Source organism: Phodopus roborovskii, unplaced genomic scaffold, assembly GCF_943737965.1.
Source record: "Phodopus roborovskii unplaced genomic scaffold, PHOROB, whole genome shotgun sequence".
Lineage (NCBI taxonomy): Eukaryota > Metazoa > Chordata > Mammalia > Rodentia > Cricetidae > Phodopus > Phodopus roborovskii.
The window spans coordinates 4154244-4171452 of NW_026126525.1; the positions used below are offsets into that span (position 1 = coordinate 4154244).

Here is a 17209-nt window from a genome sequence, read left to right on the forward strand (position 1 = left end):
CCATGATTCGGACGCATACTGTAGAGGGCTCTGACGGTGAGCAAGGGCATAAACAAAGCCACACACAGCCAAATTCCTGAATTTTTGGTGATACATCCCCTCTCCCCCCATATTACCAAACACAATCAACAGCAGTACCTGGCAATTTGTCTCCAAATTAAGGAAAAGACCGCTCTCACCTTGCATACACACACACTTCAGTGGTCAGGGACAGATGCAGGCTGGGAGACTGAGCAGCTGCTCTGCCCTGAGCCGCTTAAAGCACACTCCAGCCGGCTCAGGTCCCACTGTGTTTGCTCACTGCAGTTTCTCCCATGACTCTATCACCCAGGAATGGAAACCATGGCTTGTTCTCAGCTCTGGACTCCCAGGCGATTGAGCCCAGGTTTAAAAAAAAAAAAAAAAAATTGCTGAGTTCTGCAAGGTTACTACAAGGTGAACACAGGCAAATGGGAGGGCACGGGGGAGAGGAGGGGCTGTGACACAAAGACCCTAAACTCTGGACACCTTGCCTTTGGAGAGTGGCTAAGCCAGGACAATAAAAGTTCAGAGAACAGTGAACCTGAGCCAACTCAGGGGCGTGCTTCAAACAATTGTCTCCTCTCTCTCTCTCTCTCTCTCTCTCTCTCTCTCTCTCTCTCTCTCGCTCTCTCTCTCTCTCTCTCTCTCTCAACCCCCTCCACTCCTGCTCTCTCACATGGAAACACATACCACTGGCACATATCAATGTAGTTACACTCATTAACTAGACACATCCTTCTTTGTCAAGCCAGTAAGGTTTTTCTGATATTTGCCATGAAAAAAAAAAAAAAAAAAAAAAAAATTCTGAGGGATCTGACACCATTGAAACATTTGCCAGTATTAAATAATACTTTAAGATTAAAAACAGTTTTGGTCCATACTATCTCATATTGTCTTTATTTGAGGCACACGCTGGAATTATGCAATAATCATCTCCCCTGCTAAAGAAATAGTAATGATGTAGGTTTTAATAAAGCTGACAGGATGAACTTAAAATCTCTCGTAAAAATTCCTACCATTCTTTTTCAAGGCTGGTCTTGACTTACACACATATTTCAATTCTGGCAGGCTTCAAGAAGGCATTTCTATGACCATACACAGGTTTGCTACAGAGTGATACAATTTATCATTTTAGATGATTCTTAATTGATAACTTCAAATTTTCAGTTTTCCAGTTTTTACTTCCTCTGAAGCGAGGGAGGAATGATGTTAGGCTTTTTAAATGTTTTGTGAAACATTCTTTCTTCTTAGTGACACGGTTTTCCCCACAGGCAAATAATTAGTTACTGAGCTATGCAATGGTTGCTGGAATGAGAGGTCAGCCCCGCCCCTTAGCCACTCCCCCATCCTCCAAGTTCTGCTCTCCACCTGCCATGTATTTATCCTCCTAGGCACCAGCCTTTGCTGCCAGTTTTGTCTACTTCCTGGGCTGCGGGGGCAGAAACACTTTGTATATTGTGGAATTCAGAGGAAGGGGCACTTAGCTGCCCTCTCCCTCCCTCCAATTGCCCTGCTGAGTGTTGTGGCCTTTGAATTGATGTTCATTTTCTAGGGCTCCTTGGGCTTTGTAGAGAGTGATTGCTTCAAGTGGGCTACAAGCAGAGCTAAGGATTTTATTGAACCTCTGTGTTCTTTGTGGCAAGTCTTGATGGCAGTCACCATTTGGCCTACGACTAGAGTGAGTTAATTGTGAGCAACATGAGTTCCATCTAGGCTTGGAAAAAGAATGAACCAGACCACTAGAATCCCTGCTGGAGTGTCCTTGTATATAACTGGCTTCACAGTTAGCCTGGTGTCCTGGTGGACTTTTGCGTGGGGGATGGAGAAGACAACTAATGGAGGGAAAAGGATGGAGACGGAATGCTGAGTTCACTGCTGAGCTAATTTGGTAGCTAGTGCATTTGGGTACTAATGCTGATGTCCCTACAGTTACTTACGCATTATTTAGAGGTTAGGCCCAGGGAGACACAGAGGAGGGAGACAGGTGAAGAGCAGGAAAGCAACGGTCAATGCAGCCCCATCTGTGTCACACGAGATACACAGGGCTGGGAGGCTTAGGAAGGACCGCTACTTCCATTAATTCCAATAACCTTATGAAACAGCTTCTATTTTCCCTTTCAGCAGGAGAATGATTAGCTTGTACAGTGTTAACTAGTGATCAGTAGAATTTGAAATTAAAGCCAAGTCCTTTATGACCCAGAGTCCCCACAGCCTGGGCAAATCAGTTAACTTGTAACTTTCTCAGAAAGTGAATGAAGCTTAGTTTTTATACCATGAGAAGGTAGAAGTGTGACTTAACAAGAAAATTCCTTCAGTGTACTTACAAGGCAAGTCAACGTATAAGGAATGCAAAGATGTTAAGGAAAATATTTTTTTTAAAATTTTTTTTTTTGCCAATGTAGGTTCCCACGGAGGACGTAAGAGGGTGCAGCTGAAATTACATGTGGTTTTGAATTGCCCAACATGAGTGCTGGGAAACAAATCCTGGTTCTATGAAAGAGCAATACCTCCTCTTCACCGCTGAGCCAACCTGTCAACCTGTAAGAGTTGATATTATGTACCAGTATTATTTTTCTTGTTTAAGTGGGATCCTCTGTCTTCAAATTAAAGAAGCAAGTTCAAACATTTTCTCTTAATAAAACATTCCTCTCCCTTCAAAATACAACAAATGCATTATTTTCTTTGATTATTTTTTAAATTATGAGACCTTGAAGATGGCCCTAAGATGAAACAAGGCAATCTCTTCTTGACTTATATGTAAGATGACTGTTTGTTTGTTTGTTTTGCCAAGTGTAGTGTTGAGTAGAATTAGAAGAATCAAATTTTTAGGATCTTGGGACAAGAATGTTAATGTGATTGGAATTTTGTAACCAACATTTAACAGAACAGAAAAAAATCTGGAATGTTTCACCCTGCTAATAGTATTTATCTCTAAATAATGAGACAATAGAAAATTTATTTTCCATTTGATGTTTGCTTTTGTAAATGTGCTGCATTGACTTCAACATAGGAAAACACACACGCACACACACATACATACACACACACTCACACACAAGCATACACCCCCCCTCTCTCTCTCACACACACAAATACACACAAACATACACATATACAGAGAGAGAGAGAGACAGAGAGAGAGAGAGAAGAAAGTAACAGTAGGTAATAATGTGTGGTTCAGTTTTTAAAATGCATCTTTTGATAAAGCGACTTTGTCACACTTATACTCTGCAAGTATCAGTCTTAAGACACACAACTACCATTAATTTCAACACCGGTATCAAATTATTTATGAGTATTATTAAAAAATTCCAAACATTGCAGAATTATAGGAGCAGCTTGGGGTTCAGTGGTTTTGCTTTTTGGCTGTTGTTTTTTGGTTTTCCAGACAGGGCTTCTCTATGTAGCCCTGGCTGTCCTGGAACTTTCTCTGTAGAGCAGGCTGGACTTGAACTCATAGAGATCCACCTGCCTCTGCCTCCCAAGTGCTGGTATTAAAGGTGTGCACCACCACCACCCAGGTGATTTTTAGAATATACAAAATAATACAAGAAAATGCAAGCATGTATACCTCTCTCTCTCTCTCTGTGTGTGTGTGTGTGTGTGTGTGTGTGTGTGTGTGCAAATTCCAATATAAAAAGAGTGGATGCAGCACAACTGTAAACAGGGCACTGTTCATTCATCAAAGCATAATCACTGTATTGAGGTAGCTGCCTATCATTAGAAGAGGGATAGTGAGTTACCAGAGTACATATGACCCAACACAAATCTACTATCACATAAGATACTATCCTGCTGTTCTAGCACATTCCAGAGTGGCCTCAATAGTGGCAACATGAACTTGTTCATGGAGAGCAGGCTTGTGGAGGATGTGACATGAGTGGAGGGCAGGCAGGGGAGGTGGGTGGCATATGCAAAAGGTGGCCTGTGGGGGCAGGTGGCCTGTGGGATACTCCTCTGGACTTTGTCCTCTTGTTTGAGCTTACAGGTCTTTGATGTGACTGGGCACCAGCTGGCAGAGGATTTGGGATTATACACAGTAACCAACAGCAGTCTGATGATGAGACAGCAAGTTGGGTCTGCCACACTTGGAGGAGACAATCTTTAAATTAAAAATCTCGACATCAGTCAGAATATTTAGACTAAACATAAAGTTAATTCACCTAATAACTGATTGGTTAGTCTATTGAAGCAATATCTGAAAGACTGGATAAAAAGCTAGACCAAATGGATACCAACTGGACATTTTACTTTTCAATAGTTAATGCATAGCAATGGGTTACCTTTTTAAATGAAAACACAGTTTTCTAATATGCTTACATGAAGAAAAAGCTTCACTAGTAAGGCACACCATTCCAAAAGAAAGGGATTTGCCTGGTGAACAGTCAAAGCAAATATAAGTGGGAATTGAGCATACTCTATTACACAGAGTCAGAAGCTCAAAGATAAAACACCTCATATTTTTAATAAAACAGCCTGATAAATGTGATTAATGAAAAGCAGAAAATACTAGATCTCATGCTATACTTTCCCAAGGGCCTGTAGCTAAGCTAAAGTATGAACTGACATCATTACTATTCCATACTTCAGATATTACATTTTAGTTATTAAAAACAAGTAACAAGTTTTGTCACATTATTAGGAACAAGGTATTGTTCTTTTATTTATTAAAAACTCAAACAACAGTTTTAGGATGATATTCTACTGAGTGAAAGACAGTATTATGATTTAGTTTGATATTTATTGGGACAATCATACTGTGCCTCTTGTATAAAAGTTAATAGCTTCCTCTGAGAATATATTTCTATTTAAATCTTGACACTGAAGAAAACTGTATCTATTGATGAATCTCCTAAATGTTCTCTGTATAGTCTATTGACTTACCTATAAACATATGTATACACATGCATATTACATATGTTGATTCCAGCCCTTCTGTATGCACACATGTGTAGAGTTTTCATAGATAAGATTTTAATCACATAGTCATAATTTCTGTATACATAGTTTCTGTATATTTACCATTTCCCTTAAAACATTTATAAGAATTTTCTTATACCCACAATCTTCAAATGAGATATTATAAAATGTGCCAGTTTTAAAATAGATAAAAACAACTTGTTATTTCAAAACATTTAAAGCATTTTGGGTATTAATATAATATAGTTTCTACACTTCACTATTGTGTGTGCCTCAATTTCTTCCAGGACTCCTATAAAACTTAATACTGCTATACAATTTTCTGTTAGATTTTTTTCTGAAGGTTTTCTTTTAGAACAAATTTCTACAGAAAAGGAGGATTGGTGTGAAAAGTTTATTCTTAGGAATGTTGTCTTGGGGAAAAAAATAGCCTACATAAATGGTAAAGCATTTGTTTGTGGTATACAGACTGAGTGCATAAGATAGCCATTTACAACTAATTGTCATAAATTCCAAGGATGCCTTAACTAATATGCCAAGTTTCTGTATGCAAGCATTTTTAATTTGTTCACAATTAAAAACTGTGTTTCTTTTTAATCTTAGAACAAGTACAGATATTTGTCCAAATAAAACATATAAATAAAATTTCCTGGTAATGTCTAAATGTCCTCTACATATATTCTAAACCACCTTGAGAGAAGTCACTGCCATCAGTTTGGTAAGTCCCCTCGCAGATCCTTCGAAGATTTCAAAGTAAATGATCAATAAAAACATCTGTGTTAATAGTTCATATTAGGGCTGCTTCCATGCACAAGTCATCTAGTCGCTATAAGGATTTGTTTCTTCATATTTTACTCTCAGAGTTTTAATAGGTTTCTGGTTTTGGTGTTTACAACTGCACCTTGTGCCACATGCATGGAAAGCCTGTGCTCTCCTACTGGGCTACAGCCCCATTTTTTAATAGGCATTGCAAAATTGATATTTTTGTGCTTTTGCAATAAGCTTACGTACTTTTCACATTATTTAAACTAGAAAACATAAAGCAACAATGCAAACAAATTTAGGTCACCTGTAAGTTGAATTCCTAAATTAATCTTCAACTATGTCAAGAAATAATATTCAACAAGGCCACATTTTAGCTCTGTCAGTCCATAGTAAAACATAAAGTGAAAAATTAATAAATATTGGCCTGTTCTAAGAAATAAAATCTACATATTCAGAAAAATATTATTACATTAATACAGCAAAAATGTACACTGATATAAAAGCTTGTATCCACTGAGGTTTCCTCTACCAATTCAAATTATATTAAGAGCAGTTGGGAAAATAAAGAAATCCACCAGCAAGAACCAAAAACAAAGGCAGAAAAGGGGTGGGACTAGAAATGAGTTGGACTCTTCCATTTCTCAAGTGAGCACCCAGGTCCTGTCACATGTACTCTTTTTCTATCTCATCAACTGCTGGACAGAAGCTCTGCAGATATAGAAACTGCACATGGAGAATCTAAGAACTGACATCCCATGAGAGTCTGCACTGAAGTTCTTAAGTTGTGCCTTGTACTGGCTTTCCAAAACCTGACATTTACTGCCAGGCTACGCTAGGCACATGCTATCATATATTGCCATCACCTTTTACCTATATTCATGTGTAAAGTCAAGAATAGAAGCATGTGTGGGTGCTAAATTCATAAGAATATCTATAGAGCCTTTATAGCTGCACTTTCCAAACTAACAAAATCGTCATTCTCAATCACGTCATTACTGGCCCTCAATACTTTCCACCAGAGAAGGGTGAGTGATAGTGGTATCATAGCTCAGTCATACAGCGTTCCACTAGCCTACCGGAAGCCTTAAACTCAGTGCCCAGCAATGAAAAGAGAATGAAATGGAATTGACAAAAAGAAATTTAACCTCAGTGAGGAGCCAATGGTAAGTTTGTTGTTTTATTTTGTTTTGTCTTTTGACACAAGGTCTAGTTACAACCTGGGCTACAGAATGGGTTTCAGTGTAGTATGAGCTACATAGTCAGTACTAGGGTAGCCTGCTGTACAGTGAGGCCTATTTGTAAAACAGCAAACCTAAATTTAAAGAAAAAAATGTCTTAAGAAAAATTAGTATTGTTCTGTTACAGTTTCAGTGAATTTTTATTAAATATAAATAGAGACGGATAGAGATAAAGACTCCAAAAGCTGAGAGGATGAGACATCAAATACAGAGCCTTCTAACTGAGAACAGCCAAGGAGCCAATTAAGACATATCGTAAACTGACTCCAGGACCATCTTATGACAGATAGACTCTAGAAGTCCTGGCATTGGTAGAATCAGCCTCACTCTACTGGCAACACTTGCTTTAACAATGTTATCATGTGTACAGTCATTAATCTTGAAAAATAAATGAAGTTGAAAAACTGCCATTTTATCTGGTATTTATCAAATTAATATGTCCATGTGATTTATCATGTCTTTCCTAACTATAATCCAGTGATGTTTCTGTGTCCAGGATCTGGCTGGATACAGAACACTGGAGGATACATGTGCAGAAATAATAAATTAAACCCCATTCTCTTTATATGCAAAAAGTAAGTGAAACCAAAAGTAAGAGCAGAAACTGGAAAAAGGGTACAATAAACCAGGTAGAAGTTAACTTGACCTTGCCCTGGAAAATGATCCCAAAAGTACAGACAGTAAAATTAAAAACAGAAAACTAAAGCAGACAGAAACAACACTTAACAGGTGAAGAGACAACCTACAGAATGGGAAAGAAATATTTACAAAACATACACAATTATGGGTTAATATCCAAATATATCAGAGAGCTCATTAAGCAGCAGTAAAAGTGGACCAGGATAGGAGGAGACGGAGACATTTCTCAGAAGGCATGCAATGGCCAACAGCTATATGGATCAGTGTTCAACATTATTAATTATCAGCAAAAGACAGATCAAACAAGTGGGTCATCTCCTCAGATCTCTTGGTATGGCTTTTGTCAGAAAGGCAAATTATAACAAGTGCTGGCAAAGGTGTAGAGAAAGGGTAACCCTGTAAACTATTGATTGGAGTGTAAATTGGTACAGCCATGTCAGGAAACAGTATGGGGTTTCATCAAAGAATTAAAAATAGAACTATGATATGATCCTGCAATCCTACTTCTGGGAACATATCCAATGGAAATCAAATTAGTATTTCAAAGAGATGTCTGCACTCCCATGTACACTCTGGCATGATTCACAATAGCTAAGATATAGACTCAGTCCAAGTGACTGCTGACAGATGGCAAAACTCTACACCAGACACACACACACACACACACACACACACACACACACACACAGAGAGAGAGAGAGAGATACACACAGAGAAATACACACACACAGACACACATATACACACACATATACACACACAGACACATAGAGACACACACACACACACACAGACGTACACACAGAGAAATAACACACAGAGACACACACACATATATATACAGACACACACAAATACATATATATACGCACACAGATACACACACACAGCACACATACACAGACACACAGACACACACACATATATACACACACAGACACACACAGATATATACACACACAGCACACACACAGACATACTCATATATATATATACACACACACACAAACACGCACAGACACACATGCACAAACATACAGATACACACACACTACACAGAATATTGTATCTATTATTGTATCTATAAAATCAGTTATTCAGTTTTTAAAGAACCTTTGTCGTCTGTTGCTGTAAGGATGGAACTGAAATATGTTTTTGCTGGGTGAAGCAGAACAGGCTCAGGAAGACAGATACTGGGTGCTGTCACGTTACTGGCATCTAAAAATGTCATCGTGATAGAAGTAGAGAACAAAACTGGCTGTCAGCATTTGAGGAAGGAAGAAGGCGATGATGCTTCTGAAAGGGCAAAGACCTTTTTGGCAGAATGCACAGGCTCTATCTAGCCAATGCACACCACACTTAAAACTCCCTTGTTTGGTTGAGACCATAAAGGACCTTATGTCTGAGTTTTAAAGAAAATGTATTAAGTAGCCTAGCAGTGGTCACCATTTTAGAATGTTTCTGCATATTACAATCCTAGGCTATAGACTAGAAGTATAGGCAATTCTTCTTCCTCCATTATTATTGGGATACTGGAAGGTAGAGACAAACAAATCAGCAGCACAATTAAAAGTGTTCACAGGCCCAAGTGGCACAATGTAAGACTTATTTCACTTTACTTTGAAGAATTATACAATAATTCAAATATATGAAAAAGACCACAGGGCTTTAACAATTGAGTCACTGACTCCTTAGGCTAGATGTCCCTAGCCAAGAGCCACATGGATATGGAATGTCTGAGTCAGGCCCAAGAAATGCAGTTTTTCTGTTTAACTTGTGTTATATTGAATAAAATGTTTTATCCAAAGATTCTTACTCAGAGAGTCAGGTCTTTCATTGTTACTGATTCAAAGCAAGGCAGTGGGTGGGAATCCAAGTGTACCCCTTCTTTACTATACCACAGAACATGTGCCCTGTGCCCGAGGTACACCTAAGTTCTTGCTATTCTGTCAAGGTTTTCAGACACCTGTCCCTTACAGCTGTGCCCTTTATTCAGTCTCGATGAAGGAGGCCCTATACCAGGGCCCGAGGCAATGCCTTTGTAGAAGGCTAAGAAGGAAGGCTCTTGTACTGGTGTCTAAATACCATGGAGACACATGGCAGCTGTAGAAGAGTGTCCTGGGATGTCAGCCACCCAGTTTCAGAAGAGCCTGGGATATAAGTCAGAGATCCCTGGGTCAGTGTTGGTGTCTGTGGGAGATGGTTTATTTGCTTATTGCTCTGCTTAGTTTCCACTCACTATGGCTTTCAGAATCCATCCTTGAATAGGGAGTTCTGTGGCCTGCACCTGGAGATGTGTGGGTTCATGAAAGTGAGAGACTGTGAGGCCAGTGCAGACTCACAAGGGTGCACTCATCACATGCCTGTCTGCTGAAGGCAGGAGGCTCTCAAGGCCTCAGGAGAAGAGCTAGACAGGTCTGCAGGATTGTGAAAAGCACTGGCCTCAAAGACAGATAAGATGATTTTGAGGGGAAAGAGATTATTTTACTTTTTTGTTTGTTTGTTTTGATATTTTGAGGCAGAATTTCTCTGTGTAACAGCCTTGGCTATTCTGGAACTTGCTTTATAGAACAGGGTAGCCTTGAAGTCATAGAGATCTACCTATCTCTGCCTCCTGAGTGTTGGGATTAAAGGTGTACATTACTACTACCAGGAAGTATTAGAAAGTCTCAAAAGAGTATATAGCATTTATTTCTCTGAAATTTAATTGAAAACAATTAAAAATAATCTTAAATTTAAGGTATTTTTGTAAGGTATTAAAACCCCTATGGGCTCATACTTGAAATGTACCTTATAAGCCATAATATTTGTTAATTAACATTATTATATAAATGTCATATTATAAAAAAATAAGTAAATGAGTTTATAATGGTGGTAAATTCTCACTTCCTTGAAGGTCTTATCAAATTTAATGAGGAGACAATTTACTTTATTGTAAAGGTAGAAAATGTCCATGAGATCACCAGCTTTTGTTTCTTTCTGGGTGTAAGTACCTAAGGACAGGGTAGTGGAGAGACCTGCTAAGAAGCAGGACTGCTAGCAAATCCCCACAATGTCAAATTTTATACTAAAGTATTTATAGCATTTATAATTTAACATATTTAACATCTGAGATCAAACTTTTTTTGATCTACAATACTTACATCTCTAGTGGCCATTTCACAGACTACCTTTTCTTTCTTTTTGTTTTTGGTAGTTAAAAAAAAAAAAAACTTCTCAAGCAACACACACACACACACAAACAAATCATAAAATATCCACAGGATCCAAGATGCCTGTAGCCATCTAGTTCAAATTTCCGATTACTGATGAGATGATGTATTTCTATTAACTGTAGTCCTAGGAACTAAAAAAGGAATATTCCAAAAGAGAAAAAGAAAAAAGGGAAAAGGAATATTCCAAAATGGGTTTGTACAGTTAGCAATGTCATGAACCTTCTGGTTCAGTGGCAGAGAATAAAATTATCCAGCAAATGGGGGGGGGTGTTTTGGATGTTAGTATTTCAATAGCCTGTAACTTATTTGTGCACATACCTCAAATTTCTAGAATTTTCTGAATTGGTGTTTATCTTTCTTACATTTCTCAATTACTCATGATTTTAGGAACAGTGTTAAAGGAAAAATTTGATTCTAAAAATTTTAAATGTTCTCTGAAGATTATATAAAAGGTAGATGCTGATGGAAGGTTTGACTCTAAAGACTGTGCATTTTCAAATACACTTCAGAGGGCATCAGTTTATATTCTCATGCCAGGATGAGTGTATGAAAATGACAGAAAGGGACACTTCTTGACTGGGCTCACACTTCTCCTGCTCCTGGAATCTCCTTTGACAATGTCATTAGGGCTCATACCCTCTCGTACTCATCTCTCCTCTGACCCGGAAGTCCTTCTGTTCACTCACAGAGCCCCTGTTATGTCACAGGAAGCTGGAAATAAGCAGTGTGGGTCCTGGAGTAAACTAGAAAAAGGCAGGTGTGTGTTAATGAGTGTTAAATATCTTTGAACTATGTAAATACATCTAGTTGTATGGCTGCATTTTGGGAAGTGACTAAGCCTTGAATAATGGGGTAAGACAATTAATTCTCTGTCTTTAAATTCTTTTTGGGTTTTGTTTCGTTTGTGAGATAGGTTCTCACTATGTAGCCCAGGTTAGCCTTGGCCTCTCAAGTACTTGGCTTGCTGGATTGTTCACAGTACCCAGCTAACTTATAACTCTTATTAGACTGATAACATGAGTAACTATTCATTCCTTGATTTATGGATCTCTTTATCTCCTCATGGATAAGTTTATTTTTTTTAACTTCATCCAAAATCTTGGTCATTCACATTACTAAAATGCAATAATTCACTTATTTTTAATTTAAAATCCCCTGTGTATCTGATACAAAATCCCTTGTATGCAAATACTGTTGGCCAATGGTGGTGAAGTTTATGTTGATTATCGAGTGATGGAGAATGTACTTACAATGATGAGCAGAGAAACTGTCTTTGATGCTATTTGTTTTATACCTGCCTTCTCTCCTATGCCTATGGACCTTGAGGTGGTATTATCCTCCCTTGACCAAAATCTTAAACAGGGCTTGAGTGACAAGTTTTATCTGAGGTTATGACTCACTTAACCCAGAGAAAGGTGTAGGGAGCTATGTAACTGATTCAAGTTTTCCTCTTAAGTGTGACTTTCAGAACAGCACAGTCCAATTCATATATAATAAAGTTTGCTTTCTGCTTCCAGTTATCTCACCTACCATCTTCATTTAAAAGAAAATGTTGCTTTGTTGTTTTCCTTAGTTGCTATTCCTTTGAGGTTTCTTTTTTTCTTCATCAAAACACATAATTACCATCATATGGGTATTTAGATTGCAGAACAGGAATGAAAGCTATCTCTCAAAATCTCAGAAGAGGACAGAGAGTAGGACCAGTAAGTCAAAACAGTGTACTTTGAATCTAAATTCATAGTTCACAACCTCTGGATGATAACTCTTGATCTTCCTTCTCTCTGGTGGCTTTCAGGAATGCAATATTATCAACAGAGACAGAAGGCAGATGTAACAGTAATCCTTCTTCACAATGTCTGGGAATAAAATGTTCAGACCAGACCACTACTAAACAGCATGTGATATGCCTTCTCACCTACAGGAATTCAGGAAAATGCCTCTGCCTGTATAACCCCAAAAGAGCATTGGAGAGAACCAGATGTGGCTGACTGGTGGAATCAAGCTGAAGCAAAAGGGCTGAAAGGGAAAATTGGTCAGAGCTTCAAGCCCCCAGGAAGATAGTTTGTAAGACAGGGTTGCTGCAGGTGAGAAGTTCATATCTGTCAGTTCTGGAAAGGCTGGTTTATAACCCTGAGCAGTTAACCTCCACCATCTTGATTGCTTTATCCGTAAGTGTGCTGTGCAATTTTTTTTTCAAAAGGAGAACAATAAAATACAAGAGTATTTTCTTAGAAGCGTGAGCAAAATAGGAAATAAGAGTTGGAATATCTGGTCTCTTTCATTATAAGAAGCAACAAACAATGATTAAAACTGTCAGAATAAGTAAATAAAACACTAATTACCGTCCTTGATAAGGAAGAACTCTCCCACCCCCAAGGGAGACAGGTCAACTTTCTGCTTACAAAGGCTCCTGGGAGGCAGAAGCTTGGGAAGAGGACAGAGATAAGGGAGGTGCTATGGGGATAGAGAGCAATGTTGTTGAACTCTGGGAGAGAAAATACATTCCTAGGACTAAGAATCACAGAACCTCTGGCAGGTTCCTGGAATAGTGGCACTTGTACCCCAAGGAGAGAACATAACATGGAACAGAAGGGTGATGTTCTATACCCATGGGGCAGCCCTAAGCACAGAGCATGTAGAGAAAAAGGTGTAAATTGTGGAAAGAATCCCACAAACCCACAAAGGCTGAGATAGCTGGGTGTTGGGTGGTCAAAGCAGCTGTAAGACAGTTTCCAAAGCCATGTTACTGGTTGGCAAGTTCTGAAAGTAACATTTTATACTTCCATGGGACTGAGCTCTGTGACTGGACCAAAAGCCTCTAGTCACCACAGCACCAAGGCAGCAGAATGCCCTCATTTGGATATTATTCAGGGTGGGCACAGGGCATTTCAGCAGGAGAATCCTGAGGATTCTCTTGAGAAATTTAGCACAATTCCAGTTTTAATGGTAGAAAATGAGGCTCAGCTAAAATTAAATAATAAGAGCAGGACTAGCTTATTCAGTGTCCTGGTGACTTAAATTTCAGGGTTCAATTTAAGATAATTAGAAAAGCAATAGGTACCAGATCAGCAGTGAAGTGAAAATCGCTGTTACAAGGCCACAATTTTGCACATGCCAATAGCTCCCTGACTTGAAGACAGCATCTCAGTACTGGGTGAACACATCTTACACTTTGAGCTCTCCTGATTTGGTAGCAAAGGCCATACAATTTTCTCAGAACAACCTAAGATTGGTCTTCTATTGAGTTAAAAATGCATCCTATGCGTTTTGTTTTCTATCATCTAAAAAATGAGAAGCTTTATGGAGATTGATGAGGTTGTGAGAAAACTGTATGAACCCAAAACTGCATAATTTGGAATAGTCATGAAATTTCTCTTAATTAGTTCCAGAATTATGTTAACATTCTCATTTTACAAAAGGAATTGTAAAACTAGAGATTCACCAAGTGAATTAATAAAAACAATAGTTCAATAAGAAATCTGGTTAAAGGGTCTTTTGCTTATTCTATCAGATCACAGGGAGTTTAATAGAAAAGTTATCTTCTTCAATTTCTAGTCGAGCCTTTGATTTAAAAACAAAACAAAACAACAACAAAAATCTATTTTAGGGGACAACTGGTATACCTGCAAGAGTGGTATTTACCTTGATTAGATTGCTCTCTGTATCTTTCTGTCATTGTTCCCTAAATCCTTCCATGCACATGGACATCGATAGTATAATCTTGGCCCATGTAATTCATGATGTTCAACCATCGTTGTTGAAAAACATGTTTCTAAAGAAGACTGAGTTGCAGTGAAATTTAACGTCCTTGGTGGAAAGCATTCTCTCATTACTAAGAAGTATGCAATAGAGTATGGAGGATGGATCTTCTCTTGTGATCTATCCCAAGGCTTCCATATTTTCACCCTGCATGGATCAGTGGTGGACAGGGATTAGCACTTGCATTCATTTATCCTTCCTTCAGGTCAAGAATGAAAATAGTCGACCAGAAGGAGATCTCTAGATTGAATCAGGATAGAACAAGTGTAGCTTCTAAATAAGAAGTTACTAAGGCACTCAAAAAATTCTGGGCAGGGAACATTCCAGCAGGGTAGGCTAGCAGAAGTAAAGAATGAAATGCTGCATGTACAAGGGACAAGTGTGTCCAGTGGGTCAAAGCCCCTGTGATGCAAGCCTGGAAACCTAAGTTCAGTAGCCCAGACCCAGTTAAACAACAACAATGAAAAATATGGACGTGGTGATGCACATTTACAATCCCAAATTCTTACAGAGAGATGGAGGCAGAGACAAGGAGATGAGAAACTTGCCAGGGAGCTCCTGGGCCAGCTATCCTGGAGTATAAAGAGCAGCAGAAACAAGACATTGCCTCAGACAAGGTGAAAGGGGAGAAATGACTCCCCAAAAGTACATTTGACCCTAATATGCACTCTGGTGTAAGAGAGTGAACATGTATCCACATACACAAACTTCCTTTGTATTTGCATAAAGATTCCCCTTCCAAAGAGAAGAGGAGGAGGCTGAGCAAGAGGCAATAGATAGCAGAGATGGGGAGGGTGGGCCAGAGGGCCTCCATTTAGGAACCATACTCGTGTGTGAATGGCCTTCCCAGAGTACAGGAATGCCTTCCAATCCCATCTAGGATTCTTTGATTATGTGCACAGATAGATTTTTCTAGGGAGATCATTACATTTCTAAATAATTCTGAACTGTGGAGGGTTTGAAGAGCCCTTGGTTATGGATAACCACTTCTTGAAACTCAGAATAAGTCTGCGCAGAGCATGACCATTTAATGAGTGCTAATAGGACATTAATGGAAGGCCAAGTGGAATAGTTCAAAGTTAAAGAAATTTCCATGTTAATGCCGTGACACACCTGAGGAGAGCATTGCACACCATAAAGCATTTGATGCTCATTAAAACCACCTCCACAGCAGTAGAATCATCCCTGATTAAGACAACTAGTAATATAATCCCCACTCAACACATCTGAGGGGGGGAGATTTTACATCTTCCTATTCCAGATGGTGCCATTTCATCAGTGTTCCGCTCCTTGGTGGGCTCAATTAATTAAAGTCATCACTGACTGTTAATGGCCGGCATACGTATCGAATATGACTCCAGAACAGATGTCGGTAAATGTATCAAAGCAACGGGATAACCAACTTGACAGTGCTCTGAAGGGCTATTCCACCTCTATCACATGGACCCTCGCAGGACCTCAATATCGCCTTTGCCTTTCCGGCTTTCAAAGAGGAGGCAAGGGGAAAGGGTCACAGTGGGGTGGGGAGAACCAGATTCTTGGACCAAGTCATCTTGGAAGCACTCTGATCTACAGAAGTGTAAGGAGTAGGGACGTGACAGCAATGTCAAACGCAGAGGTATTAAGATGATACATGTTCATGGGACTCCCTGAATGGCTCACCGCAAGCTTCTTAATCAACTGTATGCAGGCTATAAACGTGCAGCTTGAGTACAACACTTCTACCTCACACCTCTTTTCTTGTTGGTTCAGCACATATCTGCAAGCAAGTTAACCAGAGATAAGGAAGAATGGATTGGGAGAATGTGTTGATTAAACAGCAAATTGGTGCAATGTCCCACCTTCCAGAAGCTCTATGAGGCTTTGAACTAAGACTGGTAGAGGAGGAGTTTATGTGACTTTTGGATCTTATTTGTTGTTCCCTGAAAATTTCACATTTTTGTTCTTAAAACATGCAAGGAAACATCCCCAATGATCAAATACAAAGCTCTGACTAGAATAAAATAAGATATAATAGCAAATGTTTAGAAAAGTATATAGCTCTTTAAGAATGCAACATGCTTTTAAATATTAAATAACTAAGTTTTCTCAGAAATCTCTTAAGTAATACCACATAATTTTATGGCTATAGTTTTAGAGACTGAAGAACCAAACATTTTTAAAGATTTTGGGAAAATTAAGTTCAAAAGCATGAGACAAGGAGACAGATGTAAATGCAAAGAGTTTAAGAGAAACAAGAGCTGAGTGCACGCTGTGATAGAGGTATTGAAAATGAGCTCCAGGTGTGAGTGTCACTGTGCTATTCTGCCCTTGAAACTTCTCACCTGAGTGTTGGGAGGGAAGGGCCCATCTAAGGACCAACATACGGTCTGTTTCAGTTAAGCAAATGGTTGTGAGCAGGAATCAAGCTTTTCTACCACCACAGCATTTTCTCCTATTATGGAAGTTGACTTTCAAATAATTCTTCTTCAAAAATCATTCTCAACTTGCTTTTTATGTACTGTAAATCTAATATTTTGTCAGCTTCACCTTGAAATAGTTTCCTTTTCACACAGAATTTACAAAAGCAGAGGAGATTTCATCTCCTCAAAACTACATTTCCATAAAGATAACATCTTTGACAATCAGAGAAAACTGATTCCAAGCCAGGAA

At 38.8% G+C, this 17209-nt stretch overlaps 1 protein-coding gene across 3 annotated transcripts in view; it reads right to left on the minus strand.

The window, feature by feature from the left end:
* Nucleotides 1–17209, minus strand: part of Arhgap24 (Rho GTPase activating protein 24) — a 370730-nt gene that overhangs the window by 105645 nt on the left and 247876 nt on the right. Inside the window, exon 1 of one of the 3 annotated variants that reach the window (XM_051198152.1) lies at nucleotides 139–320. The exons of the other annotated variants lie outside the window; for them this stretch is intronic. The gene's annotated coding sequence lies outside the window, so the exon portion shown is untranslated. Of the gene's footprint in view, nucleotides 1–138; nucleotides 321–17209 lie in introns of those variants that run through there. 3 annotated transcript variants of the gene reach the window in all.